Raw genomic sequence first — 9305 nt, 5'->3', positions numbered from 1 at the left:
GCCCAGGATCCAGGTCTCTCCTCCATGATTCTCTCAGCTTTGCGCTCACAGTGAAAGGACGCTGACCAGCCCCTCCGTGATCCTGCAACTGCATCCGGAGGCAGGAAGGCTCACGGCCCCTCTGGGCACCCTGCCAAGTAGCCCCCAGATATCCCCACCTCCCCTTCCTTGACATCCTCCTGTCTCTTTCTCTGGCTTATGTCCTATCACATCCTGGCCACCCGTCTCGGCCTGGGAGAGGCCCCAAGGGGTGGGGGGAGGCTGCTCAGCCTAGCCCTCCTGTCCTGCCCTCCAGTCGCCTTGTTCTCCCCACAAGCCTGGCACGCCATGAGGTCCCCGTGCAGGCAGCAGGCCGCGGCCAGCTCTGTGTCAGCTCCCCGGCTGGAGGGAGGGAGGAAGCAGCAGGCTAGTCCCAGGCCTGTGGACCTGAGCGCTCTGGTCACAGTTCATCCTGGGGGCTGGTTGTGGGAAGAGGTGGAAATTCCTCCTGACCAGCCAGCGCTGGGGGAAACCCTGGGCTAGACCACAGCGGCCCCCTGCGGGCTTCACCAGAGACGCAGGGCCCTCCAGCATCCTGAAGAGTTTGCCAGATGTTCAAGGACAGCGGAGGAGCCCAGGGCTGCGTGGTGGCTGCCTCAGGTTCTCACGCTGCCCCTTCCTTTGGCCTAACTCCAGTCTGCTCTCTTGTCTTGGGCTGACAGGGTGACCCCATCCCCCGGGACCTAAGCCTGGACTGGGGCCAACCTTTGGGAGGGCCTGGGAGTGGGGTCTGCCTCTGGGACCCTCAGTCAATGCGGGGGTGGGGGTGGGGTTTCCTCACAAAAGCCTGGCTTTGGCGCCCTCTGGTGGGAGTTGGGATGGGCTACAGGCCACTCTCAAGGCACAGGACCCTTGGAGATGAGGGGCTGGCAGTGCTGGGTTTGTACCCACACCCACTGAGGAGTGGCTGACCCTGAGGATGTCACGCTCCCCTCTGAGCCTCGGTCTTCTCATCTGTGGTGGTGGCAGTTAGATCTATTCCAAAATGTTGTCAGCGATGAGGCAGTGCTGATAAGAGTGCAAGTGACGCGGCAACACCCATTCCCTCCTCGCCTCCCAGGGGGACATACCGGGGTGCTGAGTCCCACACGCAGAGGGTCCCACCATCCTGCCCAGCCCCCTCCATCCGCTGCCAGCAGCTGCGGGGGCAACAGGCCCACCACGGGGTCACCCCTTGATGGAAGCCCTTCGGCTGCTGCTGCCCGCAGGCGCAGGGCCTGAGCTCTCCGGCCTGGCACCAGGGCCCCGGTTAACCTGCTTGCCCTGACCCCCGCCACCATTTCCCGCTGCCCCTTTACTTGCCTCAGCGGTGCCGACACATCCAGCTCCAGCCCTTCTCTTCCGTCACCCCTCCCCACCCTCCTCTTATCCTCCGGCAAACTCCTACCCTCCGTCTAACCCTGATGGGGGTGGGGCACCTTGGCCCTCCTCTGAGAGGCCCTCCTGGACCTCACCGTCCAGCCCAGCCCCGCCCACAGCCCTGCCGCAAACACAGTCCCCTCCTGCTGGGCTCATCCCTTCTTCCCTGATGTACAAGGTCCTGTACTGTCTCACACCCCACACTGCATTGCTTTGTGTGTCTTCCCCAAAATCAGGCTCCCCGATCAAGATCCTCCAGGTTTTGGGTTTTGCCAGGGCCGAGGTGAGGTCTGGCATACGCTGGGAGACTGTATACAGGTGTTGAAACCTTCGTCCAACTGAGGCAGCACGTGAGCAGGCGGAGAGCAAGGGGAGTCCAGGGTCACCTGCGGGCAGTCCCTTCAGCACCCCCTGCCGTGCCGCCACCAAGGGGAAGCCTGTTTGTGGGTGGTCAGTGTCCGTGCCTTTGAAGCCATGGGCATGGGCGGGCCAGGTCTAGGTGAGCCACTGCTCCAGGTGCCCCATACGCTTCGCAGAGCTGGCAGGAAAGTACCACCCGCCTGCACCCACCGCTTCCGCAGGCCCAGGTGCCCACCCAGCTTCAGCGGCGCCAGAACACTTTGTTCAAAACCAGCCAAGGCTGCTCTTTCCAGAATCTGCTTTGAAGGGGCCCCTTTTCCCTGAGGCTGCAGCTCACAGAAACCTTCCTTGTATTGTTTTGTTTACACTCTAACTTGCAGCAAAAAGGACACTGGTTCAATACAATTGCTATATCAGAATTGCAGCCGGCTTCTTCGTAGAAATTGACAGGCTGATCCTAAACTCACATGGAAACTCAACGGACCCAGAATAGCCAAAAACAGTCTTGAAAAAGGACAGGGCTTCCCTGGTGGCGCAGTGGTTAAGAATCCGCCTGCCAATGCAGGGGACACGGGTTTGAGCCCTGGTCCAGGAAGATCCCACATGCCGCAGAGCAACTAAGCCCAAGCGCCACAACTACTGAGCCCGCGTGTCACAACTACTGAAGCCCATGCGCCTAGAGCCCGTGCTCCGCAACAAGAGAAGCCACCGCAATGAGAAGCCCACGCACCACAACAGAGTAGCCCCCGCTCGCCGCAACTAGAGGAAGCCTGTGCGCAGCAACGAAGATCCAACACAGCCCAAAATGAATACATAAAATAAATAAATTTATAAAAAAACCCAAAACCACTGTGAGATACCACTTCACACCCACCAGGATGGTTATCATCAGAAAGTCAGAAATAAAAAATGTTGATGAGGGTGTGGAGAAATTGGACCCCTCGTACAGCTCTGGCAGGAATGTAAACTGGTGCAGCCACTTTGGAAAAATACTCTACAGATTCTCAAAAAGTTATACACGGAGCTACCATTTGACCCAGGAATTCCACTCCTAAGTGGAACAAAGGGGGACTAAAACCATGTCCACACAAAAACTTGTACACAGATGTTCATAGCAGCATTATTCATAAGAGCCCCAAAGGAGAAACAACTCAAATGCCCATCAACAGACGTATGAATAAACAAAATGTGGAATATCTGTATAACAGAATATTATTCAACTATAAAAATGAATGGAATATGGATGCAAGTCACAACACCGATGAGCCTTAGCACGTGATGCTAAGTGAAAGAAGGCAATCACAAAAGGCAACATGTTATATAATTCATTTTATGTGACATGTCCAGAACACTCTATATAGCTGGAAAGCAGAGCAGTGATTGCCTAGGGCTGGGGGCAGGGTGGGAAGAGGGGTTTGGGGTAATATCTGAAGGGTACAGGGTCTCTTTACAGGGAGATGAAAATGTTCTAACATTGACCGTGGTGATGGTTGCACAACTTTGTGAATATGCTAACAACCACTGAATGGTACATTGAACTTAAGTGGGTGAATTGCGTAGTATGTGAATTGTATCTCCGTAAAGCTGTTGTACGCACAAGAGAGCAACGACGCAACCAGGATGGTGGGAGCACCTGTGCCTTGCTGTGTCCCTGGCCAGCCCTTTGCCTACCTGTTCTTTTGGGTGGACCACGGAGTGTGCCAGCCTTTCATTGCCTGGTGTCTGAGATCAGGATTCCTTCTGGTAGGAGAGTCCAGACTTGAGAAGGACTGGCTTCCTTCTGGATTTCAGGCTGCCATTTGTGAAGTGGTCAGGGCCACTCAGATCCTCTGCCTTGGTCGGGCGCTGGAGCCACATGACTTCCACAGCCCTCAGTGGCAGAGTCTCCCTGAAACTAGAGCTCACGTCCACCTCCATCTGGGGCAGCCAGCGTGCCACCAGGCACTGCGTAGATGAAGACAACCATGGCTGGTCCTCTGCCGTCATGGCATTTGCCCAGGAACAGACAGGACAGCTCTTGGCCAAAGAAGATGGTGACGCACATCTTGGGAAAGGGAGCGAGCAACCCAGACTGGGGTGTCTAGGAGCCGGACCTAGAAGGAGGAGAATTTCAGCAGCTGGAAAGGCATTCCAGGTAGGTGGAACAGAACATGCAAAGACGTGGAGATGATCTGAACCAAGTGAGTTTGTCATTTTTGGCAAAAAATAATGATCAACAGCAAAAATTTCATAGAACTCAATCCAAAGCAGGCGGATGGGGAGAGGAGCCCAGTGCAGGTAGGCCAGTGGTTTTTAAAGTGTGTTCCCTGGAATCCTAGGGTCCTGAGATCCTTCTGGGGACCCATGAGGTCAAAACTCTTTCCATAACACTAAAGCATTCTCCATCCTTTACACTGGGCTGACATTTACCCTGATGGTGCAAGAGCTGTGGTGGGTAGAGCTGCTGGAACCTCAGCACAGATCAAGGCAGCAGCACCAAACTCTACCAGTAGTCACTGGATCCAGCACCATGGTGCACTCACAGAAAAAAACCTAGTTTCCCTTTAAAATGTACTGCTGAAGCAGTAAAAATGGCTATTTTTATTAAATCTCAACCCTTGGGTTTACCTCTTTTTAATAGTCTGTATGATAAAACGCAAAGGGAAGGACAGGCACGGCCCTGAGGAAAAGCACCTGTGCAATTGACTGTGTGAGTTACCAGCTGAACTAGTCACTTGTTTTACAGCACTTTCACCTGAAAGAAGAACTAATGAGTAAACTATGCCTGTTCAGGCTTGAATTATCGGCAGGCATTTTCTTGAAAATGAATGATGGGAGCTGGACACTTACAGGTAAACAACTGACAGTGTTTGCTGCCGATGATAAAATTGGAGCTCTTAAGCAAAAATTAGGTCTTTGGAAAACTCACTTCTGGTCACCACTGTGACCAGAGATTCCCAAAAGCTAACGATTTTCCTGATGAGGTTGTGGTGATGTTAACAAAGGTGATTTTGGGATAACGTATAATGAAATGGGTCAACATCTAGAAGATCGGCATCACTCTGTCTGTGAACCAGTACTTGCCAGATGACAAACATCTGATGTTACAAAATCGCATGTGGGTAAAAGAGCCTTTCAAAGTACGAGATAAACCAATGGCTCACTGTAACAGAGTACGCAAATTTTGTAAAATTCATCGAGATGGTTTCAGAATCCACTTCGTAAATAATCTTTAATAAACTACTTCCTGTTCAGTTCTGGTGTGGTATCGAAGAAGATTATCCATAATTACTTTAAAAAAGGCATTAAAATAACCTCTCTTTTTCCTAAAAGTGTATCTGTGAGAGGCTGGATATCCCTTACATACTTCAGCCGAAACAATATATCGCAACAGACTGAACTCAGAAGCAGGTCTGAGAACCTACCTGTCTCTAGCAAGCCAAAGATACTTGCAAAATGTACAGCAATGACACCATATCATTAAATTTGTTGTTATTGTTTCAGAAAATACTTATTTTTTTCATTTAAAAATCATTATTAATGTTAACAAGTTATGGGTTTATTATCATTTTAAAATAAATTAATTTTTCTAAATGAATATCATTTTATACAAATACTAGTTTAGTTCTAAATTATTCATGTGTATTATCACTTACTTTATAATTATTTCATGAATACTCATTTTCTATTTTAACGAATTTCTATTATTTTTAACAAATATATTGTAAACGAATTAATGAATATTTCTTGGGTTTAATTTCTAATATAGTAACTATCAGTAGATATAACCACATAAGCAACAGTTCTTTAGTTCAATAGCTATTCAGAGTAAAGTGGTCCCACGGCCAAAACATTTGAGAACCGCTCGCTGGCTTAGGGTCCAGGGAACTTCCTCTGAAATGTGGATCAGATCCGCCCACTTTTCTCCATTCCCCCTGCCAGCCCCCTCCAAGCACCGTAACCCCCTGAACCCTGAGAAGGGCGTGGCCAAGCTCACTCCTGCTCCCCGAAGGAGTAGATTATTATGTTCGAATGCAAACCTGGTCCTCTCTCCCCTACTCAGAGGCTTCCTGCTACAATAGGGGAGCTTGAAGTCCTGAGCACCTTCCTGGCCCATCCCGTCCCCTCCCTACTGGCCCCTCAGGGCTACGGACGCACAGCTGCTTCTGTCCACCCTGTTCCCTCACGCTCCGCGTCTCCCTCTGCATTCTCAGCTGAAGGTCACTTTCTCCACGAGGCTGCCTCTGGGCCCCCAAGACAAGGACAAATCTGCCCAATGTGCACCCCATGCACCAACCTCCTCTCCCTCATCACTGCCTAGCGCTCCTCTTCCCAAAGGCCCATCAGCTGCGTGAACTCAGGCCCCGGTTCACCACTGCGTCCCAGGGCCCGGCAGCGCCTAGTGTGATCTGGGTTTGCTGAATGAATGAATGAATGGATGGATGGATGGATGGATGGATGAATGAATAGAATGGGCATGCGGTTGAAAAAGCCCTGAGCCCCTGTTTGAGGTGAACTCCTTCAGCTGGGGTGGGGGCTGGGCTGGGCCGGGTGGCCTCCAAGGCCTCTGATTATGAAACTCAGCAACTCCCTCAGCCTCCGCCGTCACTTCAGGAGCAGGGGGCCCTGACTGGGCCTGTCCCCTCCGCCCCCCGCAGACAATCGTATTTCCCTGAAGAAACAGGCCTGAGGCTTTGAGGTGAGTGGGGCTAGAGCTGGGAGAGAAGGGTCTTCCCGCCCTCAGGTGCCCCTTGGAGCTCCGCCTGCCCTTCGAAGAGGCTGGTCAGGGAGACCCGCACCCCGTGCAGGTCGGAGAATGGCTTGGCTCTCAACCCAGCTGCACAGACCCCCTTTGTTCCACTGTTACCGAACCAAACTTGGGTCCCCTCGCCCATGTGCAGCAAAGTCAATCTACTGACCCCAAGTTGTGGTGAAGGAAAGCACAGTGTTTACTGCAGGGCGCTAGACATGCAATCCAGGAGAGCTAGTGCTCGAAAAGCCCGAGCTCCCTGATGGGTTTTAGGGAAGCCTTTTTAAAGGCCAGGTGAGGGAGGGGCGTCGCAGGGCATGTGATCAGCTCGTGCACAATTCTCTGATTGGTTGATGATGGTAACAGGCCAGTGTCACCACGGTTACATTATGATCCTCAGGCTCCAGGAGGTCTGGGGCCTTCATGCTCCCGATCATCAGGTGGTTAAGCTCTTTCACTGGGTGGGTTTAGCATCTGTAAAAGAACTCAGGAAATGTGCATCAGATACTGTTATCTGGGTACTTCCGAGAGGAACTAGAGCAGAGGACATGCGGGAGGGGTCTGTCCCGGGAAGGCCCCATAGGGTCCTGCTCCGTTACGATAGCCAGCAGGACCCAGAGGTGGGCTTCTCCAGGAAAGGCAACGCGGAACCAGGATGGGATCGCCTCTCCCACGTCCTAAATGCCTGTGAAACAGGCAAAACTGCGCAGCGCGGCTGCCACGAGGCTGTAAAATCTCAGTGGACACCCACTTTCCTTTTCGAAGCCTGACTCTGCCTGTCCCCACCCCAGCCTGGGTCTGCTGGCCACGGCCGGAGGGCACCGGGCCAGGCACACAGGGCCTAGTGGAAGCAAGGCCGTGGGTCGTGGAGGTCGGGCCCAGGTGGGCAAGCACGAGGTAAGCACAGGCCTCGGGAGCCCTGGGCCAGTCTGTCCAACGTGGGCAAGAAAGGACTCTGGGGGGCTTCCCTGGGGGCGCAGTGGTTGGGAGTCCGCCTGCCGGTGCAGGGGACGCGGGTTCGTGCCCCGGTCCGGGAGGATCCCGCGTGCCGCGGAGCGGCTGGGCCACGGCAGTGAGAGGCCCTTGTACCGCAAAAAAAAAAAAAAAAGAAAGGACTCTGATGAATCCAGCTCAGCTCCCACGGCCAGAGACTACAGGAAGGACGGAAGGACCCTCTCTCCCTCGGACCCTAAAGAATATGGTGGAGGGCCCAGAGGATGGGGACAGACGCACCAACCTTCGTTCACCCTCGTGTCTGCAGAGAGGCTCGCTGTCCACGTCCTCGGAGCCCACATGAGGGCCAGCGTGGGCACAGGCTGTGGCCCCCAGGGTGGCAGCGCTGGGTGGCCAGTCCCTCCAGCATCTACTCCCAACCTCCCATCAGAGTCTGAAGGCACCCCGACTGACCCCCATCCCTGGGAAACCCACTGCCTCTCCTCCTCCATCCCCCAGACTTGACTCCCAGCAGCTCGGCAGGGGAGAGGATGGGGGAGAAGGGGTGGGGTGTGGAGCCTGGGACCCCAGACCCGGATGAGGAAGGGCAGATGGCCTCCTTCCGGGGCAAAGCACATGAATTTCTCAAGAAGGATCCCCTTCCAGCAGTGTCGAGTAGTGGGGGCCACTAGTTATTTCAATAGAGTTAAATAAATAAACAAACAAACAAACAAACAAACAAAACACAATATGGGTGTTTTACTGGTTATTTGGTCACCGAATTAGAAGGAAATCAAATCCGGAAATGATTTTAGCAGAAAGTTAGAAAAGATTCAACTCATCAGATTTTAAAATTAAAACCAAAAAAACTTTATACAAACATAGCAGTGAGTGACACAAGTGCATGCACACATACACACACACACACACACACACACACAGAGGATTTATTCAAACCAATTAAGTGACAAAGGAGAAAGGAGCAACTGAAATCGAAAGAAGTAGAAAATGTAAACATCAGACATTACCAGATGACTCAATAATCCATGTTCGTGATTATGCTTCTGAGTAATCAAAAAACGAAGGTAAAGTAAATTCAGCGAGCTGCACTGTCAGTCGACTAAGGTTGCAGGAAATTTGGAAGGTTTTCCATCTGGACTGGTGCTTTGATTTTCTCATGGGCTGTGAGGGGTTAAGAAGTCACCCCGCTGCCCGCTGCTCCCTGTTCGCTTCGGTTAAGGGAAGGAGAGAATACCACCACCAGCAGGGAAAGGAGTGGGCGGGGTGGAAGGGAAGCAGGTGCACAGAGGCTCCTGAACAGCAGGGAAGGGAGGCCGCTGAGAAGGGGGAGGAAACACCGAGTGGGGGGCGAGTGGCTGCCCTGGGCACCGGGAATGCTGCGCACCTCCCCTCATGAATCGTCACGGTCCACAGCCACCCTCCCCTGGGGCTGCCTGTCCTGGAGCCACACCTCGGCCTCACCTGGAGTCCCCCGCAGGTACCCTCGTCCCACGCTCATCGGCCACAATTTACTGGACGGGTTCCGGAGGCCCGACAGCTTCTTTACTCCCGGCTGTGGCATCTGGATGAGAAGAGGACGCGGCCTGGGGTTGCTGCGAGGAAAAAGGAGATGATCGACCGGAAGCGTGTTATCTGCCCTCGGTATGGACCACCTGCTCAGCTCTCACAGAAAGTGCCGCTTCACAGAGACCGCAGCCGCGTGCCGCCACCTAGTGGCCATGGGTGGAAGTGTCCGATGGCGAAGGGCACATTGCCCACCCCAAGGTGAGACCAGAGAGTGGAACTGGGTTCTTTCCCTTAGAAGAAAGGTGAGAGTCTGATCAACAGGGGAAATTTTCTGAGTAATATTTCAGCAAACATTTGA

At 53.0% G+C, this 9305-nt stretch overlaps 1 long non-coding RNA gene across 1 annotated transcript; it reads right to left on the bottom strand.

Moving 5' to 3' along the window:
* Positions 1-5408: 5408 nt before the first annotated feature.
* Positions 5409-9065, bottom strand: LOC137222072 (uncharacterized). Its single transcript, XR_010942298.1, has 3 exons — positions 8903-9065; positions 8449-8484; positions 5409-6961 (listed from the first exon to the last, which is right to left on the bottom strand). It is a non-coding gene; the product is annotated as an uncharacterized lncRNA (long non-coding RNA).
* Positions 9066-9305: the final 240 nt, after the last annotated feature.

Source organism: Pseudorca crassidens, chromosome 1 (assembly GCF_039906515.1).
Source record: "Pseudorca crassidens isolate mPseCra1 chromosome 1, mPseCra1.hap1, whole genome shotgun sequence".
NCBI classification, from domain to species: Eukaryota; Metazoa; Chordata; class Mammalia; order Artiodactyla; family Delphinidae; genus Pseudorca; species Pseudorca crassidens.
Note: the sequence above shows the minus strand (reverse complement) of the source record. Positions and strands in the feature narration are given on the sequence as shown.